Source organism: Marmota monax, unplaced genomic scaffold (assembly GCF_021218885.2).
Source record: "Marmota monax isolate L192 unplaced genomic scaffold, Marmota_monax_Labrador192_F-V1.1 WCK01_AAM20220418_F8-fsc00127, whole genome shotgun sequence".
NCBI lineage: Eukaryota > Metazoa > Chordata > Mammalia > Rodentia > Sciuridae > Marmota > Marmota monax.
In genome coordinates, this window is record NW_026692894.1 from 3599537 (window position 1) to 3625230 (window position 25694).

General features: G+C 40.0%; 1 protein-coding gene and 1 long non-coding RNA gene across 4 annotated transcripts in view; one reads left to right on the forward strand and one right to left on the reverse strand.

Moving 5' to 3' along the window:
- Positions 1-1636: 1636 nt before the first annotated feature.
- LOC124096754 (uncharacterized) lies at positions 1637-23963 on the reverse strand. Its single transcript, XR_006852992.1, has 2 exons — positions 23363-23963; positions 1637-1772 (listed from the first exon to the last, which is right to left on the reverse strand). It is a non-coding gene; the product is annotated as an uncharacterized LOC124096754 (long non-coding RNA).
- Positions 23655-25694, forward strand: part of Btbd9 (BTB domain containing 9) — a 410025-nt gene continuing 407985 nt past the window's right edge. The window contains exon 1 of one of the 3 annotated variants that reach the window (XM_058581418.1): positions 23655-23978. The gene's annotated coding sequence lies outside the window, so the exon portion shown is untranslated. The remainder of the gene's footprint in view (positions 23979-25694) is intronic. The other 2 variants (XM_046450749.2, XM_046450748.2) reach the window with 2 other exon arrangements.

The window sequence follows — 25694 nt, forward strand, 5'->3', positions numbered from 1 at the left end:
GAGCTCTGCTCACCAGCAACAAAAGACAAACCCCAAAGGAACATCTCCTCCCTCTTCCAGACACATCTTACCTGCCTACAGTTACCACCCACTTAATCTATATCAATGAATGATTAATACGCTGATTAGGTTAAGGCTCTACAGTCATTTCACCTCTAAACTTTCTTGCATTGTCTCACACATGAGCTTTTGGGGGACACCTCATATCTAAACTATAACACATGTAAAATATAATGAATTGAAGGCAATATGAATAGGCTCAAGTACTCAAGATCTCATTATTATTTTTACTATTTAGATTATGCCTCAAAATTCCTCACCATGCCTCCTGCACTAGTATCTTAGTGTAAAACCTTCAGTGAGTTTGCACACTGTGCTCTTAACTCTTGGGCCTGAGTACCGCAATGAGGGTGGAAGCTTAGAAGTCTGTAAGACAGGCTACCCTACACACAATTACTCCTGCACCGGTGATACCCAACTCACAAGGAGTCTTCCCTACCCCATGGTCTTTATGCTTCTAGTAATCACATTATACTCACTGGTAGCAATAACTTAGTTACTCAGAAATCAGCTCTGCAGTCTTCCCTCCTATGATTGATGGTTTGCTAGATTTCAAAAAATCATGGTGATTTTGAAAATGTCTTATGGCCCGAGAATTAAAAACATCCAGTTTGTGGTTTAGGTTTTCTGTAGACTGTAGTGGAAGACCTTTGGATAGGCCATGCCAATTATTCTTGCACTGCTAGAAACACTTTACATTTCCTTTTTAGATGAAATGTAATTTGTTTGAGCAATTTAAACAAATAACTGAAATAAAATTTTAGATAAGACCGTTTAATTTGTAAACTTCTTTCAATCAAGTTCTTTCTTCCAAAAGGCTGTCCTTAGTACTGAAAGGATTTGAAATGGCTTGCAAGGTCATTCTGAACTGGGAGTAGTCACAATTGTATACAGCCTGTTAACCAGGTAGTTTGTATAGGCAAAGAAGGTGGGAATTACAAGAATAAGATCATAAAAAAAAAGAAGGGTGGGAAGAGGAAAGGATAAGGAATAAGCGATTGTGGCAGGAAAGTACACAGAGAAGAAAGATCAGATATCAAATTGTGAGTCATAGAAACTTAAGAAAACCAGTTTCAGTGTTGAATGCTACAATTGTCAAATGGAAGCCCTCTTAGATCCATAAATTCAATAACTTCAAACCTTATTTCCAGGAAAAGAAGATTTCTCTACTTGCTAAATAAATCTTGCCAAAGACAGTTCTTGTTTATTTCTTAATTTCATTCCTATATGCATTGAAAAAAAATATTGTATAAGCAGGCCTTCCTAGGGATTAGAACAATTCACCTCCAAATTAACTTGCCTGACAAGTGGTGACAGGAAAAAGCAAACCAGAGGACAAGAAGTTTTCTTCTATGATTAGACAGTGGTACTGTGGCTTAAGGTCAGTGTGGAGTCGTGGCCCATGAGCCCTACAGGGCTGAGACTGGGACTCCATTATTATACAGGTGGTTTGAATATCGAGCTGATGGTTGAACAGTAATCATTTGTGGTCTCCCCACACAGTATTTTGACTAGGATTTGCTTAACACTGTGTTAGGTCATGCTGCTATCACAAAAATACCATGGACTAGAAGGCTTAAACAACAAACATTTATTTCTCACAGTTTAGGAGGCTGAGAGGTCCATGATAAAGCACCAGCAAGCAGACCCAGGGCTAGGTGAGGATCCCTTTCCTGGCTTGTAGATAGGCAACTTCTTGCTGTGTCTTCACACTGCCAAGAGAAATCTCTTATGACTTTTAAAAGAACACTATTCCTGGGCTGGGGTTGTGGCTAGCCTAGACTGCGAGGGCCTGGGTTCGATCCTCAGCACCACATAAAAATAAATAAATAAAATAAAGGTATTGTGTCAACTGCAACCAAAAAAAATTTAAAAACAAGAACACTATTCCCTTTGGCTTGGGATGTGGAGGCAAGGGGATTATGAGTTCAAAGCCAGTCTCAGCAACCAGCGAGGCGCTAAGCAACTCAGATCATGTCTCTAAAATAAAATGCAAAATAGGGCTGGGAATGTGGCTCAGTGGTTGAGTGCCCCTGAGTTCAATCCCCAGTAACAAAACACCATTCAGGAAGGCTCTGCCCTCATAGCCTAATTACCTCCCCAAAGCCCCAAAGAATTTGGGGGGAAGTTATGGATGAGGTGATGCTTGTTAAGTTTCTCCAACACATCCATCTCCTTTCTGTACTCTTTGAAAGGAAGCCCACACGTATGGGGGAATTGTACTTCAACTCCTTGAGAAGAAGAAATAGGGTTGTGTTGTTTTCTATATTCAGTGGGACTTCCCAAGACTGTGCAGGCTATTGCTGGATGTCCAAAATCCCTGCTCACAATTCACCAGAAACCAGTAGTGAAACCAACTGAAAATGTCCAAGTTTCCATAATAACCCCTAGGGGTCAGTACTGCCCTATTGAGAACCACTGATAGAAGGTTTCCAATTCTGGTCTCTCTCTCTCTCTCTCTCTCTCTCTCTCTCTCTCTCTCTCTCTCTCTCAATATTTTTTAGTTGTAGGTGGACACAACACCTTTATTTTTACCTTTTATATTTTAACCCTTTATTTTTTTTGTGGTGCTGAAGATCAAACCCAGTGCCTCATGCATGCTAGGTGAGCGCTTTACCTCTGAGCCACAACCCCAGCCCCCAATTCTGGTTTCTTTAAAGTGGAGCATAAATTTAAAGCATTTACAAAGGATTCTGAGTGCCGAATCCATACTGTTATGCTTTCCTCCTGATTTACATATGATTTTCACATCTAACTCAGCAGCAATTTATATGAGCCATTTGTCTTGGAGAGTTCTATAAAATGTTCAACTTTCTTTTCATATGAACTTGTTTGAGGACTAGGAGTGTAGCTCAGTAGTAGAGTGCTTACTTAGCATAGGTGGGGCCCTGGATTTGATCCCCAGCCCTGCAAAGCGGGGGGGAACCCTTAAGTTCATTTTTAATGTTTTATATAACATTAAATTATATACTTGAATTTTTTTTAGTTGTAATTGGACACAATACCTTTATTTAATTTATTTATTCATATGTGGTGCTGAGGATCGAACCCAGGGCCTCTCACATGCTAGGTGAGTGCTCTACTGCTGAGCCCCAATCGCAGCCCCTAAATTATATACTTCTATAATGACAAAGATAACTGGATTGAATATGTTTGTATGGACACAGTTGACAGCTCATCCACAAATCAGAGATGGAGCTATCCAGAGAGGACAACCAGTTACATTAACTCAGCCTTTCAATTCTCAGTTCTTTACTGAAGAAATGGTGAAGCAGATTAGTAATTGGATAAGTGGAAATTAATTGATAGAATTTATACTATAAATGCACAGGTTTGAGTCCCACAATATTATAGAAGGTTTTTTTTTTTTTTATGCCAATACCCAGGTCTGCTGTAGAGGTAATGGAATAGGCACTTTCATAGACTTCAAACTGTTTACACATTTCATTTTGCAGTAGGTTTCAAGAGTTTAAAGACTAAAATGTCCAGATCCTTTTACTGGGTAATATTGTGATATTCTGGGAATTCTGTTTCCTAGAAAATAGTCAGATTTCAATGTCTAAAATATATACAATGTGTTGCTTGTGTTATTTTCTAGCAACAAAAAATTAGAAATAAAAGCCCCAAATGGAGAAATAGTTAACATTCATAGTACCCATAATAATAGAATATCATCTATTCTAACATGACTTAAGCACTTTGTGCTTGATTTAAACACTATTTAAAACTCTATTTAAACACCTGTGCCTTCAAAGAACACTTAAAAACATAGCAAACTGCACCTGAGACAGGAAATGAAAAAAAGCATTGTACCCTTAATCTCAGCGGCTCAGGAGGCTGAGGCAGGAAAATGGCGAGCTCAAAGCTAGCCTCAGCAATTTAGCGAGACCCTAAGCAACTTAGTGAGACCCTATAAGTAAAATATTTTTTAAAAAGGGCTGGGGGTGTATCTCAGTGATTAAGCATCTCTGGCTTCAATCCCTAGTACCAAAAAAAAAAAAAAGAAAAAAAAAATACTTGGAGGGAAAATACCAAGTTGTTGTGGTTAACCCTGGCTGCTGAGATTACCAAAGATTTTATTTCTTTCCTGGTATTTTTCTGTATTTTCCAAATTCTTTAAAATGGTCAAGTATCATTTTTATAATCTGAAAAATTGATAAGAAATATTGTTTAATATGCTAACATTTATATTATTTACCTTTTGATTTAAATTATATATGTTAACAAATATGCATTTTGTCTGCCACTCACATGTCTGTTCAGGATGATAATATTAAAAATTGGAAGATACATTTATATTAAGGTGTTCAAAAACTCTTACAAGACTTACAATTCTCATGACCAAGTTCAATTGACATTCAAAATTTGTTTAATGATTTAAACATAATGTTTAAATATTACAAAAGTTGAATGAAACATGTAAAACCCATAAAGTTGGCATTATATCTATATAATATTTATTTTTTAGCTGTAGTTGGACACAATACCTTTATTTCACTTATATTTATTTTTACGTGGTGCTGAGGATCAAACCCCCTTGCATGCAAGGCGAATGCTCTACCGCTGAGCCACAACTCCAGCCCCAGCATTATATTTTTTCCACATTTCCAGCTCTTAGTTGACTAATTCTGAAGAAACTTTCTTTTGTTACAATTTGGTAGCCACCACCCTACCAAACTATATTTTATTTAAGAAAATGTAGCTAACATGTATCAAAAACCTACATAACATAGTCATCTTACCAGTATTTTAGACAGCCTCCCTACTTCAAGGTAGCTGCTGTACCAGTAGCATCACCATCACCTTGGAGCTGATTGAAAATTAAGAATTTCAGTCTTCACCTCTGCCTTACTGAATCAGAAATCTGTATTTTTCATAGAATCTCCAGGTGATAGATATGGACAATAAAGTTTGAGAAGCACTTTTTACAGACTCCTATCACCGGCATCAGCAAAAATGTTTACCTCCAAAAATACAAATTCGTTTCTCCCAGTATTACATAGTGAAACATATTATTTGTAGCAATGAATTACAGGTGGTGTGTCTAATCCACAAACACAAGAGTGTAAGAAGCAGGAATTTTCTTTATTCTAATCATACATAAAGCTCCCTATTTTTTGAGGGTTAAAAACCAAGTTTCAGTAAATACAGGATCTCTCCTGCTACTTTCCTCTGGGGGAAAATCTTAAATTCTTGAAGGTGGAGGAAGGTAAGCATGTAGTCTTCCTAGGTGAACCATCCCACTAGCATTTGCTAAAATGACAGTCAGGGGCTCCATGAAAGACAGGACCTCCTTTAGGAGTGAGGGGTAAAACCTTTCAGGGGAAGTAATACAGCCAAGCTAGCTCTCAGTTTTACAGGGTTAACAGCTGTACCAGAGAATTAGGAGTTAGGGGTGCACCAGTCTCCAAGTTCATGGGAATGATAATGCCAGGAGATGGAAGGCTGGGAGGTTATGTGGTCAGCAGAAATGCCAGGTCTGAATAAAATAATATTAAAAACCTCAGATGAGAAGGTCAATTCAGGTAGTGAGGGGCAAACCCATGTGTAGACTCTCACCAAAGTAACCCAATAACCTTCACCTTATTAGCATAGTAAAATGCACAGCCCTAGGTGGAGATTTAAGATGGTAAGGAGACAGACAACACATGAAGAAGCACGATGAAGAGGTGCGCAGGCGCCACTCAAGTCCCACCTCTACATGTGATGGCATCAAGAGACTAAGTTCCTGCCTACCAGTAGATATGACAGAAAAGCCACTTCCCTTTGCTATTTGCTTGTTTTCTGATTTCTGTCCCCCATATGTGGTTTCCCTCCTGGCTTGATACCATCGTTAACTATTATTACTGACTCCTTATTGCTGGCACCTCCCTTCTGCTTCACTATTTCCATACCATGTTGGCCTTTAAAGAGATCTTTGTGGCTAAGACTTCTCCACAACCCTTTGCTATTCCATGGGAAATTAATTCTATGAGATTTATATAAGGTCCTATCTCACAGATATTTCTTTAGCCATTGCTTCTCAGGGGTCTTGCTGACTCCAGGAGGTATACCTGGGAGGCCAAATACAAGCCCCCTCTCCTTCTAGATCCCCAGATACCTTTATCTAAGGATTTTGTGGTTTATCTTAATCACTAAGTGAGAGAAAGGTGAGGCCTCTTCACAGGGACTCACTGAAGAGCCCTCTGTCCTGACTCCCCTTCCCACAAGCCAAAGAATATCAAGGTTCAGAGTTTTGAAAGTCAAGAGCCTTTTTTCTATTATACCATCCCTGGGCCCAGGGTCTAGCTGCCTGATGGGGATGGGGCCATGGGTTACAAAGAAATGCAGGGAGGTAAATTAATATTTTTAAATACCATGTCACATGAGTTATAGGATATAAGGATTTAACACACAGTCATGTTAAATGTCCTTTTAGAACAAGAAGGCTAAAAATATGAGATAGATCCTTTATCAAGAAAAATTAGAATTTTTGGAGGCAAACTGCACAAAACAGCTAGAAAACAAGAAGCAGAATACCTACAGGAGTAAAGTAGGTTTAATAGCACCCTTTTGACAGGGCTCATTGGTGCATACCTGTAATCCCAGCAGCTGGGGAGGCTGAGACAGGAGGATCATGAATTCAAAGTCATCCTCAGCAACAGCGTGTTACTAAGCAACTCAGTGAGACCCTGTCTCTAAATAAAATACAAAATAGGGCTGGGGATGTTGCTCAATGGTTGAGTGCCCCTGAGTTCAATCCCTGGTATTGGACCACCCCCCTAAAAAAGTAAAGCACCCTATTTGGGAGCTATTAGTGGTAAGTCAGAGCATTTGATGGAATAGTTTGAAGCATTCACCTCTAAATCTGTGGTTCTCAAAACAGAATATGCATCAGAATCACCTGGAGACACTTGTCAAAACAAGTGTCTGGGCCCTACTCTGATTCAATATGTCTGGGGTAGGTTCTATGGTGAGCATTTCTAACAAGTTCCCTGGTGATGCTATTGCTACCACTGGACCACACTTTGAGAACCACTGTACGAAGTATCCGTGTTCTTCTTAGTTTTGTGTATAAACAGAGCCTGGAGCTGTTGCAACAGGAAGTACCAAAGTCCCAAGTGGGTAACTGGGAGCAGTGTATGGTTACCCTAGCAAGAGAATGTCGTCCCTCCAGGGAAGACCTGGAGGAGATCATTACTGATTCGCTTTGCTGTGGTGTCATTCTTCCTGGAAACCCAATCTCAGTGGATTCTGGGTGTGAAAAACAAGTTCAGGTGTGGAAATTGGGCAGAGACTTGTGGTTTTTTAAAAATTATTGGATCAATGGTACTCAGCTTTTTCACTATCCAACTTTGATTTCTTTTGATAGCATAGATTGAGCAGTACGCTTGTTGGCTGCTCCTCTACAGTTCTCTCCAGATGAGCCTCTCCCCTCACTGACTGACACCCCAACCTTACACCCACCTTGTTTCTGAAGGTTAAGGGCATGGCCTCTATTGTGTTGGGCCCTTTCATCCCTGTTACTATCAGGCAGTTTAGTTCTATAACAGCATCTCCTAATGTCAGCTCTAGAGAATACAGAGCTAATGTGGAGATTTCGATGTTCTTGTCATTGGCACTCTTTATTGTTTGGGTTGAGTGTCTTAGAGGCCTTCCTGTGGGATGTAGTCAGTTGGTGGGTTTTCTGTAAGATCAGGCAAGGCGGGCAGAGACCAAAGGAGGCAGATTTAAAAAGGCCGCCCAACGAGGCTTTATTGAGATATCACTCCCGGGTGGAACTAGATCAGACCCACAGAGTGGACAGGAGAAGGTTCTGAGGAGAAACCGCATAGGAGCCGACGGAGCTTAGAGTCCCTTGTCCCTTTGGAGTTGGTCAGGGGTGCTGGCTGAACTCCAGGATTGGCCAGGGAGTCCTGCTGATTGACACATGTTAGTCAGGAGATCCCGCTGATTGACAGGCTTTTCCTTGGCGCCTGATTGATATTTCTTTCCCTCCCTGGCTGCTTTGTTCTAAGTTGCCACCACTGACCTGACATTCTGATCATACATAAGCTGTATATCCACTCTATCATGCTTACTTCTCAAAATAATCAACTATATTAAAAGTCAGGAAAACAGTTATTTGGGGCACAAGGGAAAGATAATAATTGGAGGAAGCATAGGGGGTTTCTGGGATGCTGGCAATGTGCTGTTTTTTGACCTGGGCACATTGTGTGAAAATTCAACAAGCTGTATGATTATTTGTGGGTCTTACTGTATGTCTGATAGACTTAAATTAAAAACAGAAAAAAAATTTAAATTAAACTACAGAAATGGGAAATAGTGACTAGAGGAACACTTTGTAGGTTAAAACAAAGGCAAAACATGTTTTCCTAGGTTGTTCATGTTGACAGCTCTTTACTGCAAAGTATGGCTGGCAGTAACGCACCCTGTTCATTAAAAGACTGTTTTTCAATTCAAGGGAGCAAGTAAGATTGGCCTCCTTGAAACACTCCTCCCTTTGTTTCCGTAAAACTGTTCTCAACTATTTTTTTTGTGTGTGTGGGGGTGGGGGGTTGGGGGAATGGGGGGGGTACTTGTGGGGGCAGGTACCAGGGATTGATCCTAGGGCCACTTAACTACTGAGCCACATCCTTAGCCCTTTCCATTTTTTAAGTTTAGAGACAGGGTCTCTCTGAGTTGCTGTGGTTGGCTTTGAACTTGGTATCCTCTGCTTCAGCCTCCCAAGCTGCTGGAATTACAGATGTAGCCACCTTACCTGGCTCCTTACCTTGTTCTAATCCTACATTCCTGACTATTTCTTTTGTCTCCATTTTCTCTTTTATATATAACTGAGAAAGACTGAGTAAAGAAGAAAAGGAGCTGCCTCAGGGCAGAAGATCAACCTCCAAACCTTGGCTCAAGCACTGAGTGGGCATTAGCACAGTGACACTCACTTTACTTCCTCCCAGGGTTACTGGTGGACTCAAGGGGGGGAAAGAATGTGAACTATTTTGCACACTGTGCTGGAAGGAAAGACCTCCCCCTCTATATTCTGCTCTTTTCTTTCTATAGAGACTCTTCCTCCTTTGGTAATGTCACCTATTTTCATGGCCTTAATTATCATCTCTTCGATAAAATTATTTGAGGAGATAAAAAGATTAAAGCAGAGGCAACATAGAAATATAGAGTACGGTTATACCTGGTTTCAGTGTCAGTCTTCTTAGACTTTGGGAACAAGATTGGTAGCTTACTTCCCCACATGGAAAAAACTACCTTTCATTGTTTGCTATTTATGTTCTCCTGGTCTCATTTGTTTTCTCTCATCATCTGGGCATTTTTCTTTATACCCTTGACTTTTCACACTCTTTCTGACTTTGTCTTTTCCATTTCTACCCTAAAGCAGCAGTTTTCAGACATCAGCATATCAGAATCCACGGAGGAACACATGGTGCTTAGTGAGGGAAGCCGGTCCTAAAGGACTGCATACTGTATGCTTCCATTTCTAGGAACCGTCAGGAAGAGCAAATCCATGGAGGGGAAAGCAGATGAGTTGTTGCCTGGGGCTGGGATGACAGCATGGGGAACGAGGAGTGACTGAGAATGGGAACAGATTTCTTTTCGTTGTGATGAAAATAGAATGTGGTGGTATTTGCATAACTCTGTGGGCACACTAAAACCACTAAACGGTGCACTTTGAATAAGAGACATATCCAATAAAGCAGTTAGGAAACAAAGAAGACTCCCATGGAGGGCTTGTAAAATACAGACTTCTGGGCCTTATCCCCAGAGTTTCTGATTCAGTAGTTCTGATTCAATAGGTATCTGACTTGGAATTTCTGATTTATTAGAAACTTGCATTTCTAACAAATTCCTAAGTGCTGTTGCTGCTAATGGTCCAGGACACTGTGACAACCACTGCACCAGAGTAGTGCTGTCCAACAGAAATAGAATATAAGCCACATGTGTAATTAAACATTTTTATTTTTTAAATATTTTTTAGTTGTAGTTGGACACAATACCTTTATTTTACTTATTTATTTTTATGTGGTACTGAGGATCGAACCCAGGGCCTTGCACATGTTAGGCGAGCGCTCTACAGCTGAGCCACAACCCCAGCCCTAATTAAACATCTTTAGAAGCCACATAAATGAGTTAATTTTCATCACATGCCTTAATACCATATATGCAAAATATTCTCAATAGACAATCAATATAGTATACTCATCAATGAGGCGTTCTATATTCCTTTATTTGTATAAAGCCTTTGGCACCTGGCGTGCCCAACACTACATGCACACCACATCTCAAGTGTTTGATGGCCCTAGGTGCCTACTGTAATGGACAGCACAGCCCTGGAATATTCTCTTGTCTTCTTTTTGAAATGGCCTAGGGTTAAGCCTCATCTGTATAAGGATGACAACAGCATTCCATACCTCATGGGATCTTTGTAAAAATGCTTAGAACACTTTCATCCAGGTAATAAGCAGTCAGTGTTAACTATTATTATTTCTCTAATAATAATCATCAAGTGAAAGAAAAGAATGTCAGGCTCAGTCAATTTTGAACTTTTGAAATGCTAGCCATTTCAAGTTCTAACCTAAATCATTGAAATGAAACAGTGGTAGATTTTAACCTGTTTGTATCAGATAGAATTCTTCTGGTGGGAAGAAAAGAAAATTCAATTTAAGCAGATTTAAATAATGAGGAAATTAAAGTCTCATCTACCTGGGGTACAGAAGCAAATACAGTTCAGTTTCAGTTAATATAATCCAAACAACATCATCAAAGGGTCTCAGCCTCTTTCTGTCTCTTCACTCTGAACTCCAATATTGTTTTTATCCTACAACTGGTATCCCTCTTAGTTTGGGGATGGCTGCTAGTAACAATTTAGGGTTAAATGCTTTTTGATTTATCTCTGGCAGAGAGTGCAACTCCTTCCTAACCACTGAATAAAAGTCTCTTCCCTCCAGTATAATCGTGGGGTGGTGGTGTCTGGTGTGCTAGTGACATTCTATTTCTTGACCTGGGTTTGCTTTGTGAAAATCCAAAATGCTGCATAATAGTTATTTGTACATTTTAGGGCTGGGGCTGTAGCTCAGTTGGCAGAGTACTTGCCTAGCCTGTGTGAGGCATGAGGTTTCATCCTTAGCACCGCAAAAAATAAACAAATAAAATAAAGGCATTCTGTCCACCTACAACTACTAAAAATTTTAAAAAAGCCAAACCTCTTGCAACATTGATGGGAAAATAAAGGAAATACTTCATATGTGTTAGACCTCAAACAAAAACAAAAGGCTTTTTTTTTTTTATACCAAGGAGATGATCTTAAGGTGGAAAAAATAAGTAAGAAAACGCTTTAGGTTCATGTCAAAATGAAATATATTCTCTTAGCAATATATAGTATTGTTTGGATTTAAAATTCATAATATAAGAATCATATATAGCTTGCTTTTTAATTCAACATTATATTGTAAGGTTAATCCATGTTGATACATATTCCATCTTGTGCAGTGTTTATTCATTTTTCTGTTACTAGATGTTGAAGAGTTTTCCTATCTTTCTTATTAGAGGTTACACTACTATGAATGTTTTGTACACATGTTCATGGGACAGACTTTTCTAGGGTTATATCTAGGTATTACACCTACAAGTAAAATTTCTGGATCTTGGCATATGCCATATTCAGCTCATTATGTAATGCTAAATTATTTCCCAAAGTGATTTTATCTTTTAGAACTGGATTTAGTTGCAAGTGATACTAAGTTCAAAATAACAGTGGCTTAAAAAATAGCAACACAGTTGGGCATGGGGCTACATGCCTCTTATCCCAGCTGAAGAGAAGCTGAGGCAGGAGGATTGCAAGTTTGAGGTCAGCCTGGGCAACATAGTGAGATCCTGTCTCAAAATAAAATTTAAAAACATGGCCCTATGGGCATATATGATTACATGACCTGTGAAACTCTATATCATATACCACCCAGAAGAATGAGAAGTTACACTCCACTTGTGTATGATGTGTCAAAATGCATTCTACTGTCATGTATAACTAATTAGAACAAATAAAAAAATTAAAAATAAAACATGGGCTGCAGCCGTAACTCAGAGGTGGAGTGCGTGCCTAACATGTGCGAGGCTCTAGGTACAATCCCCAGTACCATGAAAGGGGGAGAAAAAAGAATGAAAAAAAGAATAAAGCAGCACACTTCTTTCTCATATCATTCTGGAGGAAGCAGGCAGGGGCAGGGTAGCTTTGCAAACTCCTCAGGGACCCGGAAGACTTCACCCTTGCTGTGCCACCATTCTCAGCAAGGCATCTTTCATCTCCCATTGCAGTATGGCTTCACCATCATGGACACATTCTGGCCAGCAAGAAGGAAGAAGAAGAAAAGAAAGATTTCCAAGTATATACCATTGGCCCGAATGGTATTACATTTAGCTGCAGGAGAATCTTTATTCTGGGTGACAACACAAATCATACCTAGTGAATCCTATTGGGAAGAAAGGGAGAACAGTTCTTGGAAATAATAAGCAGCCTCTGCAAGCGGTTACACTATGCAGTGTACATGTCTACCAACTGTGTTTAAAAGTTCAAGTTCCACAAACGTATCAACAACAGAAAAGATCAAGCTTTACATCTTTGCCATCAGATTGGTATGAACTGGTTTCTTTTTTTATCACATCTTTTTAGTTATGTATAACAGAATCCATTTTGATATAATTATTTATTCACTAATAAGCTTTTAATTAGGGTCTACTATGTGCTGGTTACTCTTAAAAGGGCTGGGGACATGGCAGTGGATAAAATAGTCCCAAATTCACAAATCTTATATTCCAGTGAAGAAGACAATAGGTAAATTAGTGTGTGTATGTGACATATTGACAAGTGCTGCTGTGGAGAAAAATGGAATGCAAGTAGTGTGCTATTGGCTATATGTTGGTGAGACAAGTGACACTGAAGCAGTAACCTGAAGAAAGTGAGGTAGTATGGGAATGAATATATTGAGGAAAAGCATTCTGCAGAGGGAGTAATCAAGGGCCAAAATGATTACAGTGGAGAGAGGAGGAGAGTGGTGGGGTTTGATGAGGGCAGGTGTGGCCTGCGCAGAGACGGGATGTGAAACAGGGCTTGTGCTCTGTGCTAATGCCATCACCACCTGAACAACATGCTCCCTGATCCGCTGCCCTTCCTGCCTGGGCTCTAGAATGCACAATGGCCTCTTGTTGCATGCTACTGAGATTTTGTTATGCAGCATTTTGTGGCTATAACTGACTGGTACACTTCTACATTTTCCCTTCCCTCCCAATTTCTTAGTTTATCTTGGTTTTCTTTTTCTTCCTAACTTTTAGTGGAATGATGAATTCAATTATTTATAATATTTATCTCAAAAGTACATGTAAACATTCTTGTCTGAGAATTGTTTTGATCACATAAGACAGTTTCTTTTCTTTGCAGTACTAGGGATTGAATCCAAGGCCTCACACATGCTAGTCAAGTGCTCTACCACTGAGCTATATCCCAAGCCCTTTTCACTTTGAGTCAGGGTCTTGCTAAATTGTCCAGGTTGGCCTTGAACTTTCCATCCTCCTAGCTCAGCTTTCTGTGCCACCATGCCTGGCATAAGACAGCTTTTGTATGTAAGGCACCCACGACTCTTCTTTTATAAGTTCAATTTTTATTTCCTCATTAGCTTAAAAAGATGAATTTTATTTTGCTTTTTTGCTTGGTGAGGAGTGGTAGGGATTGAACCCATGCGTACTGTTTCTAGTGTACCAATGAGCTATATCTCTCCAGTTCTTGGTAGCTTTTAAACTATTAATTCTAGTTTTATTGCCTTGTGGCTAGAGAACATAAACTGTATCTTTTTTTTTGGACTGAGGATTGAACCCAGAGGTACTTAACCACTGAGCCACATTCCCAGCCCTTCTTTGTATTTTATTTAGAGACATAGTTTTGCTGAGTTGCTTAGGGACTTGCTAAATTGCTGAGGCTGACTTTGAACTCACGATCCTCTCGTCTCAGTCTCCCAAGCTTTTGGGATTACAGGTGTGCACCACCACACTAAGCAAACTGTATTTTTTCTTCTTTTTGAAATTTTCTTTGTGAACAGTATATGACTGATTTTTGTGAATTTTTCTTGAACAAGTATGTTACTTTGTTATTAAATCAAGTTCATTGAAGGTTTAACTAAAATCCACCAACTTGATATTATTATTAGTCTATCTGGCACATCCAATTCTAAGAAACATATGTCATCTTGGATTCCACTATACCTGAAATTAATATTACCACCTTTGCTTCTTTATTTGTATTTACCTGAAAATTTTGCTCTTCTTTTACTTCTACTTTGTTATATCATTTTTGGTGGTGCTGTGTATCAAACACAGAGCCTTCCACATGGTAAGCAAGCACTCTACCAATGAACTACATTTCCAGCCCCAGAAGTTTTTTGTACTAGGGATTGATCCTAGAGGTGCTTAATCACTGAGCCACATCCCCAGCCCATTTTATTTTTTTGCGATAGGGTCTTACTAGTTGTGTAGGACCTTGCTAGGCTGGTTTTGAACTTGGGATTCTCCTGCCTCAGCCTCCTGAGCTGCTGGGCTTACAGGCATGCGCCACCATGTCTGGCCCCACAACTTTATTTTTAATAAATCAAAGTATATACTAAAAAAAAAGTTAATTTCTTCTCCACCTTAAAGAAACTAATGCTAACAATTTGGTATCCTTTGACATTATTCTTAAGTTTACAAACATGTTGTGGTAGGCTGAAAAATGGTCCCCAAAGACATCCAGATCCTAATGTCTGGAACCTGTGAATGTTGTCTTATATGCATAAAGGATCACTGCTGATGTAACTAATGAGTGTGACATGGGAGATAATCCTGGTGGATACTAATGCAAATCATAAGTGTCCTCTTGTAAGGAAGAGGTAGAGAACAATTTGACACAGAATAGGAAAAGGTGATATGATGACAAATGCAGAGATGAGTGATATGACCACAAGTCAAGGGATGCTGGCAGAAACCAGAAGCTGGAAGAGGCAGGGAATGGATTCTCCCCATAACCTGTGGAGACAGGGTGGACTTACTTTGATTTTGGCCCAGCAAATCTGGGACTTTGGGTTTCTAGTCATTTATAACTGCAAGAGAATAAATATGTTTAGTTTTGGGCCATGAAGCACATGGCAGTTTGTTATGGTAATCATAGGAAACAAACACATTTTCCTTTATTTTTTTCTACAAAGATGACATCATGCTTTTCTACTCTTAGTAATTTATCACATTACATCATTACAGGTCAATATTTATAGATGTCATTCTTTCAAATAACTAATATATTACGTTTGGATGTTTCATAATTCATTCTTCATTCCCCTATTATGTTTCTAATTTTTTATTGCAAATAGTGCTACATTAAATGTCCTTACATGTATGTGTTTAGCATGCTGGGATTTTTTTTTTTTTTTTTTTTTGTGAAGAAAGGAGAATACACTCTTTGGAAGATCTATGAGTAAGTGCATTTTTAATTATAGGAGATGGCAACAGATTACTTTCCAAGAAAGGTGTGAAAACTCACTCCGCCATTTGATTTGAGTTTTCCTCAGGACAAGTAAAACTGTCATATTTTTAAGCAATTTGTATTTTCCAGTTTATGTAAGGCTTGTTTAGTTCCTTGCCCATTTTTTCTTTTGGATTATTTGCCTTACCCCTTTTTCTGTCAAAGGTTTTAGAAACCCTTCTCTAGTCTTTCAGTTGGTCTTTGATTTTACTTTCCTTCCATCAAACTAGAATAGAACTTCTCCTTCCTATTCCCATATAAACAAACCTGAGAACCCAAAATACCTTTCCACTTACCTGACCTTGATTTTTTCAAGTAGCCCACATACCTCCTCCATCAAAATATGGGATGTTTGTTAAAAATATAGACTCCCGTGCCACCCAGGAAATGAGGCTCTCTGGCAGTAGGCATCGACATGCCCAAAGTCATTCTTCTGCACACTTTATACATGATTTTTCTCCATCTGAATTTATTTTGCTCTACCATATGATTCTCACATGGCCTTGGACTAGGGCAATCCAACAGAACTTTTCTGCAATGAGAGAAGTGTTCTATACATGCATTGTTTAACACAGTAGCTATTGTGGCTACTGAGTTCATGAAATGTGTTTAGTATGGCTGAGGAACTGAATTTTTAACTTAATTTTATATAGCCACATGTGGGGGCTAGGGTTGTGACTTAGCAGTAGAGCGTCCGCTTAGCACGAGCAAGGTCCTGGGTTCGATCCTCAGCACCACATAAAAACAAATAAATAAATACATAAAATGAAGGTTTTGTGTCCAACTACAACTAAAAATAAATAAATAGATATTTAAATAGCCAAATGTGGACAGAGGCTAACATGGGACAGTGAAGTTCAGACTGTTAGTTCCTTTAGTACAAAAACTGATCTTTATATATCTCCTCAGTGCCTAGATCAAAGTGACCCAGTAAATGAAAACCGAAATAGGAAACAAGTGTAGGCTATTTCCATTTTTTTACGTTCTTGGCATATCACGAAATGAAGAAATGGGGGCTGGGGATGTGGCTCAAGTGGTAGCGCACTCACCTAGCATGTGTGAGGCACTGGGTTTGTTTCTCAGCACCACATAAAAATAAAATAAAGATATTGTGTTCACCTAAAACTAAAAAATATTAAAAAAAAGGAAAAAAAAATGAAGAAATGCCCAAACAGGATTACAGGAAATTGTGAAATATTTTAATGTTTACCTTACATTTACAAAGCAGCTTTATTGTCTTTTTCTCAAGTAACAACAGAATTAAAATAATAAATCATAGATTGGCATATGATGATGATGTGTAAAAATGGTCATCACATTCAATTAACTTTCAGCCATCAGATACCCAAATATAAAAGATGTATTAAGACAACAATGAACACTGCCTTTAGCCCTTCCATGTACCTTCAGTTAAAGTGTGTATGTGAAAAAAAAATAAAGTGTATATGTGGACATATACTAGCAAATACAATGGGATCACTAATATGTGAGGTAGAAAGGAGGTTAAAACAAAGAATATGACTTAAATTATACAGAGGCTAATTCTTTAAATCCAGGCCTACCAGAAGAGAATATTGAAAGAACTGAGAAAATTATATGATTAAAGAACTTGGGACCTGAAGTTTCCAACTTAAGCTTGTCAATCATTATTTCACCCATCCATCTTCCTCCAAAGGGGGAAAAATATCAAAGTTAAAGAATGACATTCTTCAGAGTTGCAATAACATTAAGAATCCTTTGAAAGTAATTCATTGTTCTCTTATTTATCTCTTATAAACCCTGGAGAACTCATAAAGAAACATTTTTGTCAGCATGGAAGAGTGTTTAACTCCTGCCTGAACGGAGGGCAAACAATTAGGCATAAGAAAGTTATAGGCATATTTACCATTCATTCCCCAGCTTTTTCTATAATTTGAGATGACCAGTGCAATTTCACACAGAATTTTAAAATAATAGATAAATCAGAGCAAGAGATACCCCAAATTTAAACAGAAAATTCAGACCAGGGAACAGATTAGAATGCAGATATGTAGGCACAGGTTCTACCCAGGAACTGAAGTTGAGCTACAAATTTAGGTCAGAGTTTTGTGGTAGCCAAGGTGAAAAGGGAAACAAATTCAGTTACACATTCACTTGTCTGTAAGGAATATACATCAGTTACACAAGGATAACCAGGCATTTCATAATACTTGGCTCTGAAAAAAAATTCTCTTGTGGCATTTCTGATAAGCAACATAAAGTGATCAAGTGCAGAGAAACACCTTTACAGGAAAGGTACTAGTGGGTTTTGTGAAACTGTTCCTTCCTTCTACAATTTCTTAATATAAGCAGAAGAAGCCAAGACTCAAACAAGTCAACAGAACACTCTAGAAAGGGGATGAGAAGGTTTCTGAATATGTGAACTCAGGACAATATGGCTAAGTATGCAGTTTTCTGATGGACTGGTTCCTATTGTGTGGCTGAAGGCAGATACATATTGCTCAGACTTCAGTAATGAGATCAGCAGATGGTAGGGTGTTCACTGCCTTTTGTGAAGAGTGAGTCACCTCATTAAGACTGTCCTCTTAATAGGAACATATGGTAGAAGATAGAGGGAGCTCCTCCTCTCCCAGGTAATCCAGGATTTTCCTTTAAAATCAACTCTTTTTGCAAATAAGAATAAAGCAAATGTTGAAGACCATTAAGTTCTAATCCATAAAGCAGTAAGCCTGCAAACTCAAACTTTTTTTTTTCTTTTTTCAAGTTTACATAAGTTACCAATATTTAGAGATCAACTGATTTCAAGTCTGGCATCCATGGGTGCTTCCTCCTCCTCCTCTTCTTCCTCTCTTTCTCCTTCTTCTTTTAGTTGCAGATGGACACAATACCTTTATTTTATTTATTTTTATGTGGTATTTAACCCAGTGCCTCACATGTGTTAGGCAAGTGCTCTACCACTGAGTTACAACTGCAGCAGCTGGAAGCTTCTATTACTATATGACACAGCAACAATGAGTACAGAGCACTTGCCCACCGGCCTGGGCTGCTGGACATTCAAATGCCCTGTTGAAGAATGATGAGAATGTGCACTAAAATATTTTCAAAGAAGAAATTTTTAGTTTCTCATTCCGACTATAGAAAAACCTGAATAGTGCTGTCCTGAAATATATGGCTTTTATCAAAACAACTGCCAGTAAATCTACCTGAAGAATTACTTGCAAAACATACCATTAAGTAAAGAACGTAACCTGGGTTTTAGTTATTGGATCTGAGTCAATTAAATCCAAGGACATGTTAATAGTTTTAGTTTTGGAACAGGTCTTAATTCATTCTTTCTGATAAACAGTAAGCAATAAGATCAACTATATTCATCACAATATTATTCATCATAATAAAATATCACCAGCATATAGAAGATAATGGACCTTCTTATCTCTAAAGTATGTGTACAAATAACCCAAAAGTGGTTTCAAATTATTTAGATATAAGTAAAAAACTAGAAGTGCCACAATTAGGCTATTTTATGCTATTTGAAATACTTTCTGATCTGTCTGGCCAACAATTCAGTTAATCTGGACTTTCAAGGTCATGCAGTAGTCTTGTTTTTTAAGAACTGAGATTTTATACTTAACACATTCAATTTAACCTCAAACTAGTTTTTATTATCAAAACATGAAAAAACATCAAAGTTGCACATATCCTTTTTAAAACAAGGCTTATGTTTGCTACTTTTAAAATAAGAAAAATTTAGGGGCTGGGGAGGTGGCTCAAGCGGTAGCGCGATTGCCTGGCATGTGTGTGGCCCGGGTTCGATGTTGTGTCCACCGATAACTGAAAAATAAATATTAAAAAATTCTCTCTATCTCTCTGTTTAAAAAAATAAAAAAATGAAATAAGAAAAGTTTAGATTATTATTTTCAACTATTTATTTTGAGAAATTTCAAACCAATTGCTGTAGTTTGGATCTTGAATGTCCCCTGAAGGCCCATGTACTAAAGTTTTGGTCCCCAGGGTGGCACTTTTGGTAGATGTAGAACCCTCAGGAGGGGGGCTGAGTGGAAAGTCTTTAGGTCACTGAAAGCATGCCTTTGAAGGGCGTTGGGGAACCCTGATGCCTTCCTTGTTCTCTTTTTGCTTCCTGGTCATGAGGCAAGTGGTTTAGCTCCACCACACACCCCTGCCATATATACTGCCTCAGTCTAGGCCCCAAACAATAGCGCCAATTGATCATTGGTTGAAACTGTGAGCCAAAATAAATATTTTCTCTTTATAAGATGATAAGCTCAGATATTTTGTTATAGCAATGGAAGGCTGAGTAATAAAAAAAGAGAACACAGTATGCAGAACAAGCCACTCAGTTACAAACACTGAGTCAACACATTTATGCAGAGCTTCTTAGCAAAGCAAAAAGGGAAGAACAGCCTGTTATATAATCCTATTGCTTATGAAGAGAAAGAACATCTATTACTCAAGAGTAGCCAAATATTTCATGACTTTTTACTCAGAAAAAATTCTCTTGCATTTATAGAAGGACCACAGAGAAATATCACATACAACATCCCTACAGTAAATACATCAGTAAGTTCTGTGAGCTGTTTTCTAGAATCCCTCATGTAAGCAGAGGATACATGGTCTGCAGGTAGCAGAATGGAGGTTAAGAGCATAGATTCTAGCATCTAACTATCTAGATCTGAATCTGGCTCCATCACTTATTAATTCTGCAGTGACTCTGAGTGACTATTTAGCCTTTCCTCTTTTTTTGGTCCTGGTGCTGGGGATCGAACCCAGGGCCTTAAACATGCCAGGCAAGTGCTCTCCCACTGAGCCACATCCTAAGCCCTTCATTTATAAAATACTGTGATAAACAGTAGGGTTGTTGTATATGCTATCACTCTGTGGTCTTTCTATATGGTGCTTCTAAGGGCTGTTATAAAGTTTAAATGAGTGAATGCCCATAGCACATTTAAACTCAGGTAACAGAACAGGTACAGGAATTATGTACTTGGCACACAGCAAGCATCACTGTTACTGAAGTAAATGCCACAGTGAAAATACATTATGCTCATAGTCAGAGGACAGGCACTTAAATCAACTAAGGATTCAAGGGAAGGCTTTCTGGAGAGAGGATACCTGTGCTAGGTCTAAATTTCAGTCTGCTACTTAACAGTTTTGACCTTGGCCAAATAACTTAAATTTTACTTTCCATTTGCTAATACTGAGCTATGTCAATGGCTGATATAATAAGCTAATGCTTGAGAAATTAAATGTGACAATGTATAAAGATTAGATAAGCAAAATACCAAAACATGGCATTTATAACCATGAATGTTTCCTCTTGGAGCTTATGAAAAAATAAAGTACTCTTGCATTCAACTCTCATTTGTGGCCATTTTCTCAATTAAAAAAATTAAGTTTAAAAATTTTTTTTTAAATTAAACATTCAGATTACAACCAAACTACTTGGAAGGAATGTTAAGTGATATCACTGGCTTAGCACAGCTCTCCTGGCTTTTTTCATACTCATGCTTTCATATATTCTTGTCCATTTTTGAGGTGTCCTGTGTCCACCTGACAGTGTAGGAAATTCGTTCAATATCCTGACTTCACTAGGCAGAACGAAATGGTCCCTTTCTGAATCACTTTATATAACCCTCATTTTGCCTTGTCCATATTCTATTATAGCACCTGGTATACTGCATTATAGTTATATTTATACTTGATTTTTAAAAGAAAAATAACTATGGCAACTACTATACGTATGTGTTTCTCTCCAAAATCTGAGTTTCTATAACCGTGTGACAGTCATAGAATCTGGACAGAAGTTGGCATATCAATATATTGACTTTCAAGGTTTTTGAAATGATCTGAGAGGGATTTGATGTGTGCTCTCATAAGCAAATGAATCTAATACAATTTTATATTTTCTCCCTGATTCATCTCATCAATGCCTATGGATTAACTGAACAATTATAAGTTCATGTTCTCCACATCTGGTTTACTTTAACCCGAGTTCTTTCATAATTCATAGACCTGAAGAATTTGTTTATTGGACATTTCCCTCTAAAATGTGGAGGTTGCCTCCCTCAGGTCACATTCACACTATTATAGTTCATAGGGGGCCTTAATAAATTGTACCCTTCTTTTCTAGATGAAACCAACTGCCATCTTCATTACTGCTAGCTTCCCACTGTTGTAACACATGACTACAAACTTAGTGGCTTAAAACCATATAAATTTATTATCTTAAAGTTCTAGAGGTCAGAAGTCCTAAAATCAAAGTGTTGACAGGACTGTACTCCTTCTGGGAACTCCAGGGCTGAAGACTACATTTCCTTGCCTTTTTCAGGGGGATGTCTGTATACCTTGGATATCCCTAATCCCTGCACCTGAGAATTAAAACCAGGTCCTTGCGCTTGGGTGAGGCAAGCACTCTACCACTGAGCTACACTCCTAGCCCTCCTTGGATCTATCTTGGAGGTAGATAGTGAAGCATTTTCAAATCTGTTTCTCTGACCTTTGCTTCCTTCTCCTTTTCTGACATTTCTGCCTGTAGCCCAGCCATTCATTCAGTATAATCTCTCTGTATTTGAAGACTTTTCGCCACACAAGGTGACATATTCACAGGTTCTGGAGATTAGGATGCAGTCACCATTGTGGGCCCATTTTCCTGTATAACAGAATTGACAAAGCAGATATCTGATATCACCTGTGGACAGTTTCCTTATGTTATACTCTGGAAATAAACAGGCTTACTTGCTTTGTAGCTCTGGCCTAGAAAACTTTACCACTAGCCCTTGCCCCTGCAGAAGAGAGAAGAGAACACAAGAACAGTTCCCTGAAGGCAACTCTTTTCTTTAATTTTGTTTTAGTATAGGTGGACACAATAATCTTTATTTATTTATTTTTATGTGGTGCGGAGGATGAACTCAGTGCCTCACATGAGCTAGGCTAGTGCTCTAGCTGAACCACAACCCCAGCCCAAGACAACTCTCTTTTGAGAGAACTGTTTCTCCTTTTAAGTTCATCAATCAGGAAATCACTTTTCCAGGGAGGAGTGAGTTGGGGATCCAGGCAGGGAGAAGCCAGAAGTATTATACTAATGGATGCTACTCCCTGCGGAAGGAGAGTGGAATAAGTGTTTCCAAAACAAACAGATCTACATCTGAACTCATCATCCTATTTCACAGGTCATCGTCACTATGTAGTATATTAGACACATGTGGATAATACAGACTCATCTTTCTTCCCATCTTGCTAACTATTACCACTATCTACTCCAGCACCTACACTAGAATTATCCATTTATCCTCTACCCAGTGCTGGCAATTGTACCACCTAAACAGTGTTCCCTTCCTCTGCATTCCCACTGCCAATGCCTTAGTTAAGGTTCTCAACACTTCTTGTCTGAAGGACTGCAATGGCCTCAAACTGGGTATCCCTGGTCCAAGCCTTGGTTTTCCCGACTATTTTCATTTCCTGCATTTACTCCTTTCCCTGGAATTAAGTCTTTCCTAATTAGTCTCCCCAGATCCCTGCACCTTGGCCCCCACCATGCCCAGAAGGAAGTAACTTCCAAGGGGAACTGATTCTCCAATATCAGCCAGGCTCAGATCTAATTTGCTTTCAGATTTCAGTGAATGCAAAGTCCACACTCTCCACTTCTCTTGCGCTACTGTCTTCTCATGAGAAAGTAAAGTGAAGTGTGTTTCATCCTTTACATAGTATCTCTGCATACACTATTCCGTTTTAGCCTCAAAACTTTCTAGTGTGGGCAGGACGGATATTATAATTCCCACTTACAGAACGAGGACTCTGAGGCATGGCAATTCAAGGCTCGGGCCATCACACCCTGCTGCTAAGTTAACGAATGTCACTCAGCCCCTTCGGGTCCCACTCTTGGAGAACTTTCCAGCATCTGGAAGAACTTGCCGATCCGGTCCGCGCCGGTCCCGACGAGGCCATCGCTCAGTCCACAGGTGCCCTGGACCTTCCCCTCCGCAGTGACGCGCACCGGTGACGCTATACAGTGACGTGTGGTGACGTGACTTACCCGGAGCCAGGTGCCCGCAGGGTAGCCACACCCTGGGGGGCCTTGCTCAGCCGGGGCAGCGGGTCTGGGCGGTGGAGGAAAGCCGCAGAGTCCGCCCGAGGCCCCTGGGGGCCTAAACCCTGGCGGTTAGCCCACCCGAGAACTGTCGGTTGCTAAGTGACGCCAGCGCGCAGAGGCGCGTGCGCGGCCACGGCGGTGTGCGTGAAATCGGACGCGCGCCGCGGCGGCGGCGGCGGCAGCGAGGACGACACCGAGGACGGCACCGAGGACGGCAGCGACTTAGGGGGCGGTGGCTGCGAGGCGGGCGCGCAGCTAGCGGAAGAGGCGTCTGTGAGGGCGACTAGGTCGCAGAGGAACATCGTTGGGGTGAGTAGCCAGGGCTCCGCAGGGGAGGTGGGGCCTGGCCGCACCTGCTGCGCGGGCCCGGGGCGCGGGAACGCGCGCCCCCACAGTACCCGCGCGCGCCGCTCCCCGCCCTCTGCCGCTTTTTTCCGGGGGCGGGGAAGGAGCGCGGACCGGGGCTGACGAGGGTCAATTCCGGGACCCCGGCTCCTGGGAAGCGGTGGCAGGAGGTCGGGGGAAACTCCTAGTCCTGGAAGGTGTAGTAGGGAGTAGGTGTCTGGGTTTCAAGGTGGTTCGGTCTGGCTTCCAAACTGAGGAGTTCGAATTAGAAGCCCAGGTTCCCGAGCAGCCTCGCATCCTGCCTTAGGAGCGGGGGCGCGAGACTCTCGGGAGGCGACACCCGAGGCCCCCAGGGTTGGGGCTGGGAAAGTCTGGGACTGCTGGGGCCTGCATCTCCGAGTGGGAGCCGGTTGTTATGGAGAGAGTTGTGAATCAGTGCCTGCGTGAGCGTCAGACACACCCACGACCTGGGGAAGGCGACCTGTCAGTGTAGATACCTAAGGCCAACCTGTTGCCTGCACTTTCCAACCTCATGTGTGTGTCCACGTGCTTCTCTGGCATTTTATCTCGGTGTTGTTACAGATTTTGAGGCCAAGGGGCTGAAACGCATCCTCAGTTGTTACTTCCTTTCCATGGACTCAAATCTGCTGTTACTTTTCCCAGACCCATGTGTGCTTTTGTCATTATTAAGGCCAAGAAAGTATGGAGGCATTATTTTTGTTGTTATTTTTCCTCAAAGAAGTACAGGCTTGCTATTTACCAGGTGGAAAACAGATTCTGTTCAACGTGTGGGCTTGAATGGAGAAGCTGGAGTGTAGAGGTGCAGCGAATCATCAGCCCAGTGCTCTCTTCTCAGTGGGCCTAACACCTTCGTAGGTAGTTGTGTGGTGGATGTAGTTGCCATCCTTAGGAAGAGGGAGCATTGAAGATAGAAAAGAAGTCAGTTTTTTTCTGTAACTAAGGCATTGCCTATAATCTGTGAAAGATAGTCTACTGAAATTTAATCAATATTTGTGCAAGAAATTTGGGGAATATTAAATTTTCACTAAAATTTTGCAATTAAGTTTCATAACACAGGATCTGTAAAGTTATGTTACCCGAGATTCTTACGTCTTGGAACCAGTAAACCTTGTTTGGTAATACTTAAAAGTACTCTGAATTAAAACTTTCCTCTCTGAACTCCAGTACCTTTTAGAACAGGAATTGCCTGTTTTCTTCTTTGCCGTATCTCCAGCACATAGACACGTACTTGCCACAGAGTAGGCACATATTTGTTATGTATCACACTCTGCCTAAGTGGTTTATCTATACAGAAAACATTTTGTGCAGTCCTTTGTGTCCATGTGCCCTGTCTCTCCAGTGTTATGCTAGCTATGGGAGGAAGATTGTGGGGTTGCAAATAATATGAAGACCTGGCACTTTTCCTTCAAGAGCAAACAGTCCAGCTAGTAAAAGAAAGCAGGTATATAAAAAAGAATTATGAACCCAAACGAGGTACTATGTAAACTGTGATGTGAGAACTATAAGTACAGTGAAGATTTAGAAAAGATAAAAAATGTGGTCTGATTTACAGAACTCTTTGGAAGAAGTAAGATTTGAGCTGGTCTTTGTTATTTATTTATTTATTTTTGGTATTGGGGATTGAACCCAGGGGTCTTAGCCACCAAGCCACATCCCCAA